Source organism: Microcebus murinus, chromosome 3 (genome assembly GCF_040939455.1).
Source record: "Microcebus murinus isolate Inina chromosome 3, M.murinus_Inina_mat1.0, whole genome shotgun sequence".
Taxonomy (NCBI): Eukaryota; Metazoa; Chordata; class Mammalia; order Primates; family Cheirogaleidae; genus Microcebus; species Microcebus murinus.
In genome coordinates this window covers 81,540,035-81,546,253 of record NC_134106.1, presented here as the reverse complement: position 1 = coordinate 81,546,253, position 6,219 = coordinate 81,540,035, and the positions used below count along the sequence as shown (strand labels likewise).

The 6,219-nt window shown below is 38.3% G+C and overlaps 1 long non-coding RNA gene across 1 annotated transcript; it reads left to right on the top strand.

The window, feature by feature from the left end:
- The first annotated feature begins 353 nt into the window (after positions 1 to 353).
- LOC142869978 (uncharacterized) lies at positions 354 to 6,018 on the top strand. Its single transcript, XR_012918504.1, has 3 exons — positions 354 to 500; positions 4,806 to 4,987; positions 5,135 to 6,018. It is a non-coding gene; the product is annotated as an uncharacterized LOC142869978 (long non-coding RNA).
- The last annotated feature ends 201 nt before the right edge of the window (positions 6,019 to 6,219 follow it).

Below are 6,219 nucleotides of genomic sequence, written 5' to 3'. Positions count from 1 at the left end.
GAAACTTCCAGCAGTGGTTCAGTTACACAACCCAGGGAGGTCAGACTCATAGGCGGTCTTAATCTGTGCAGAAGCATTGAACCCAACAGGGCAGCTGTAGCCCTGGTTTAAGGATTTTATTGCTGAGATCACCTAGACTGGACTCAGCTTACTCTCACACTGTTTACACTTGCCCTCTGTAATGGGCTTCATTGTATCCTGCCAACACTCATGTGTCAAAGTTCTAACCCACAGCTACCCAGAATGTGACTGTACTCAGAGATAGGGACTTTAAAGAGGTAATTAGTAATAAGTTAAAATAAGGTCATTAGGGTGAACCCTAATCCAATATGACTGATGTCCTAATAGGAAGAGAAGATTGGGACACAGACACACACAGAGGAAAGGCCCTGTGAAGACACACACAGCCAGAAGGCGGCCCTCAACAAGCCAAGGAGAGAGGCCTCAGGAGAAACCAACGCCACTGATACCTTGATCTTGGACTTCTGCCCTCCAGAATTGTGAGAAAATAAATTTTTGTTCTCTAAGCACCTCGTACTTTGTTATGACAGCCCTACCAAACACCGTTCTTTGAGCAATTCCAATAAAAGAATATTTTCTTAACCAAAATCCCTAAAGCTAATGTTTATTGAATACTCACTGTGTGCTAGCAACAGCACACTGGTATCTCTGTATATTGGCGTTTACATCTGTAAAACAGGAATATTAATCATAACTGCCTTATTGTAATGAGGATTGAATTTCAATTGCTGGAATACATCATTATCCCTCAAACTTTACAACAACCCTACAAGGTATTTTTCTCCCCATTTTATAGGTGATAGCACCAAGGCCCAGATTGTACGGACAAAACCAATGGGCAAACTGAGATTCATACTCTCCCAAGTATTTACATGCTGTCATGGGGCACTTAACAAGAGGGATGCAAGTTCTGAAAAATGCATCATTAAGTGATTTCATCGTTGTGTGAACATCATACAGTGTACTTACACACACCTAGATGGTATAGCCCACTGCACACCTAGGCTATCCTACATAGCCTGTGGCTCCTACGCTACAAACCTGTGTAGAATGTTACTGTATTGAATACTGTAGGCAATTGCAACATGTAGTAAGTATGTGTGCATCTAAACATATCTAAATATAACAAGGTACATTAAAAATACAATATTAAAAATGTTCCACATGTATAAAGCACTTGCCATGAATGGAGCTTGCAGGACTGGAAGTTGCTCTGGGTGAGTCAGGGAGTGAGTAGTGAGTGAATGTGAAGCTCTAGGACATTACTGTACACTACTGTAGACGTTATACACACTGCACACTTAGGCTATACTAAATTTTAAAAAAAAATATTCTTCAATAATAAATTAATCTTCGCTTACTGTAACTTTTTTACTTAAGCTTTTTAATTATTTTAAACTTTTTTACTCTTTTGCAATAACACTTAGCTTAAAACACAAACATGTTTTACATTTGTACAAAGAAATTCTTTCTTTATATTCTTATCCCATAAGCTTCTTTCTATTTTTAAAATTTTTAGTGTTTTTTTTTAACTTATTTTTTTTTAAATAATAAGTCCAAACATGAGCAGCCTAGGTCTGCTGGAGTGTTAGATTGGCATTAGCGCCAACCTCAGTGCCAGCTGTTCACCTCAAACTTGGTTCCTTTAAGAGGCAAACAACACGTGGTGGCTCATGCCTATAATCCCAGCACTCTAGGAGGCTGAGGCGGGAGGATTGCTCAAAGTCAAGAGTTCAAGACCAGCCTGAGCAAGAGACTCCATCTCTACTAAAAATAGAAATAAATTAATTGGCCAACTAAAAATATATAGAAAAAAATTAGCTGGGCATGGTGGCGCATGCCTGTAGTCCCAGCTACTCGGGAGGCTGAGGCAAGAGGATTGTTTGAGCCCAGGAGTTTGAGGTTGCTGTGAGCTAGACTGATGCCACGGCACTCTAGCCCAAGCAACAGAGTGAGACTCTGTCTCAAAAAAAAAAAGGCAAACAGCATAAGTGACAAAGCCAGTTTTCAATCTATTGAGATAAGTACTCTAAAGATGAAATGAATGGGACTCCCAATGAGAAGTGGAAAATAGCTAAGTATGTCAGGTTAAAAATAATCTTTTCCCATATATCTCCCTTGTAATTAAAACCAAATTAAAGTTGGGTCATGAATCCTTTAATTAATGAACTATTTTGCTAGCATATCGGTTAACCAGAAATGGACAAAAAGATTTTTTTTTAAGTTTTTGAAGTGATCTTATCACCATGAAAAGAAAAACATCCTCACTCTTGAGATAAATGTTATCAGTGTACTTGTGATAAAAATCATTCCTGGTTTGCTCCAATCTCAATGCAAGCTGGGCTGTGTATTTAATATTTTAGAATGTTTTCTACAAGATTTTTTTGCAACAATAAAATTTTAATTTTTTTTTTGTCCTTAAACATTATTCCAATCAGCTTGTTTAATGTGAAGAGGAGTGTATCGTAGGGTAATGAGTGCTGTGTTATTAGCCACCAAATGCTCCGCTGGATGCTGCAGTCTTTCAGAAGCAAAGGGCACATTGAAATAAAATCACACTGCAAGTGTTCTTCTGTGTTTATATGCTACAATAGCAATCACCGCCCCAGTGCAGGTGTTTCTTCGGAAGTACTGACTAGCTGAGGTTAACTGCCCAGAGTACAGTTGAAGGCCAGCAATTCCTCCCAGCTACTCATTAATCCCCGGGAAATCTCCTGAATCCTGGTGGTTACTGTTCAATCCTTTATAGACGATTTTCTGAGTATTTTGAGTGCTTGTTCTCTCCTGGAACACCTACGGCCAGCCAGATCATGTTTGTATAAAGAAAGAATTCTTTTTTCTTAAAAGTGGATGGAGTTTTCAGCTTTCCTATAAAGACCCCTTATGGGCCAGTGGCTCAGAAAAAGCCACTTTAATTGTGTTTTGGCTTCTCTCTTTTCCAAGGGGGCAAGAGACTGGAGACACTGAGGGAAGTCAGGGAGGGAGAAAGAGTGAGTATGAGGAGGAAGACGATACATTCTCCCTGGTTCCCAGCAATCACCCTGCCAAGGTGGGACTGTTGGTGAGAAACAGAAAGGCCTAGAAGGAATGTGTGTACTGGGAGCACCCTCAGTCAGGCTCCTGTACCTGACACAGCCAGAGCCCAGCCCACCGGACTCACCTTGCTCACGGGGGCCATTCCAACAATCTACTTCCATGAAACAGAGTGATTTCTGCCAACAGAGTCCCATGCATGCAGTTTTACCATTATAAAAATTTGTCATTTGTCAGGAGCACTAAATAAAATTAAAAATTCTTGTCCTGGTTTCCAGGAAAGGTTTTGTGTTTTACCTCGGCATTTAATGTCTTCTAAATCAAGTGTCTGATATTTAAAAGCTATGGAAATACAAAAGGTTTTTCTACAACCGCAAATAATTTGCAGTTGTCCAACGTTAACTAAACTTATTAGAAAGTTTTAATTATCGTGTGTGCGTGTGAGAAAGAGAAAGAGAATTTTCTTCTGAAGTCAAAGTGCCCCTTTATATTTTATATGTTAATATCCCTTCTTTCAAAATCATTTCTCTACCACTTATTTGTGTCCCATAAGAAAAATAAATTCTCAAATGAAAATATAAGATCTATCAAATATATAGTTTAAAGTCAGTAAGTATATCCCTATTCTGAATGAAAGCTGTTAGATTCTCTTCCTAGCCATTTAAAATGAAAGACAAAAGCCTGGATACATAGAAAAGACATATATTGTATTTATAAATTAAAAACAACGACAACTCCTAGCTCTCTGGGAGGCCGAGGCGGGCGGATTGCTCAAGGTCAGGAGTTCAAAACCAGCCTGAGCAAGAGCGAGACCCCATCTCTACTATAAATAGAAAGAAATTAATTGGCCAACTGATATATATATAAAGAAAAAAAAATTAGCCGGGCATGGTGGCATGTGCCTGTAGTCCCAGCTACTTGGGAGGCTGAGGCAGAAGGATCGCTCGAGCCCAGGAGTTTGAGGTTGCTGTGAGCTAGGCTGATGCCATGGCACTCACTCTAGCCTGGACAACAAAGCGAGACTCTGTCTCAAAAAAAACAACAACAACAACAACAACAATAAAACCTTAAAGGCCCTGTCTCAAAGTAGCATCAATAAAACCCTCTGAAGTCATCATTACAGAAAAATCTCCACAGAGTCTTCCTTTGGAAGAAAGAATGAGAGAAACATTGTTTTCAAAATCAGATAGATTCCAAATTGCCCTACATCCATATTAAAAAGATCCCTAGATCTCCTTGTAGTGGGCTTACCGATATAGATTTATGACATGTTATCTTGGATCAGTCCAATGCAAGGCAACAAGCAGTGACAAAGCATCTGATCAGAGACTTTGGTCCCTGTCTTTACGAGAGGAATTTAAGATGCATTAGGTAGTGGTAAATGCAAAGAGAATTATGAGAGTTGCCTATTTAAAAGGGGTGGAGTCTAGGGAAATTTCTTTTAAATGCTTCTTAATTTGACAATGTCTACACGAACAAAATTATAACATTTGGGCAAAGCAAGTTCCATAATTTCTACATCTCAGATGTCCACAGAAATACACAGCAATTCAGCCAAACAAAAGGAGTGTTGGGTCCAGTCTTTGTGTGATTTGGTATTCGCATGACTTTAGTCACAAAATGCTTCAAACAGAGCCCCGAGCCAAGAATGTGGCTTGAAGGAGGTGTTCTTGCACCATCAGCCTTTATGACTGCTAATTCAGTGGGAAGCAAGCAGTTTAGCTCAATTGAACTTCCTTTTCCTCCAAAAGACTGTGAATCCCTGAGTGTGAGTAGAAATACTGTCCGGGGCTGACTTCAGCCTTGCCCATGGCCGCCCTCTCCCCAAGGCTACCGGATGAACCACTAAATGCAGCAGATCCTGTTGAAACCTGCAAAGGTGTTATAAAAACAGATGGACCAGGACTTCCGCAGTAACTGTTTGGATGGGCAGGTATGTAGTTAATTATTATGTTTTTCTTCACCCTTTCAGAATTCATAAACTCCATTTCAAGGTCAGAGCATGGTTTTTCTGTACTTTTCACAGGTCATTTATTCCTAAAATATTTTTGGCTTTTTTTTCCCTTTTGTTTTTTTTCAGACAGGAGAAAGAAAGAAATAGCTACACAGCTGTAAAGGAAAACCAACAGCCCAGTTTGAAGGAGATGACAAGTGGCAAAATGTTTGTTTTTCTCAAACATTTCATTTTTTTTTAGGCTGCATGTTTTGAATTATTATTATATATAGGTACTCTGCGAAGAGATTTATGTATGTTATCTTTTTTAATTTTCACATAATCTTATGAAGCAGATCTTTCATTATCATTCTCATTTTATATCCTAGAAGTAAGGAAATTTCAAAAGCTTTGCTGAGGTTGTATAACCATTAAGACATAGAATTTGAATATAAGTCTATCTTGACTTCAAATGTCTTTCTCTTAATTATTGTGTAATTTTGCAACTGAATTATATTTTCATGGTGTATTGACTCAGTTAACAAAATGAGATTTGCATTTCCCTCCCGACAATCCTGTTCAAAGGATGATTTTTTAAAAAAAATACTGTATCAGATATTAATTACCTTGTCCTTTTCTTCATTTTTCTTAATTTCTTGAAATAAGAAAGCCACATTTTAAAAGACAAAACTGCAAACTTCCAGTGACTTTCTACCATAATTCTATTCCACCTTAAGGGAATCTTGTGGAATTAAGGAACAGGGTGGCTACCTCTGTTTTCACCTAAGCAAACTCTTCTAAACCACTAGAGCTTTGTGGTGGCAAGTTGAAATTATAATGGCTTCCTTTTTTACACTACTGTAGTACTAACTAGAAAAATTTTAACTCAAAAATTCAAATTATCATTGTAGAAATGCCATAAAATAAATAAATTCAACCACTGTTGTCCCCTTGGAAATGTTGAACTGTTTATATCTTTTTAAGAGGAACTGTTATCCCTTCTCTTCTCCATGACTCTTCCAAAAATTGTACCATTCCTACTCCCACCACACACACACACACACACACACACACAGAGAACAATCTGATTCTTAGAGGAAGAAATAATGAATAGGGTATTTGAATAAGCAGCTAATTAACTGCACTCAGCCTACATTGCTATCAGCTTTCTATTCAGCTTAATGTATATTTCTTTACCTACGTAATCAAGGACTACACCTTGGGCTATCAAC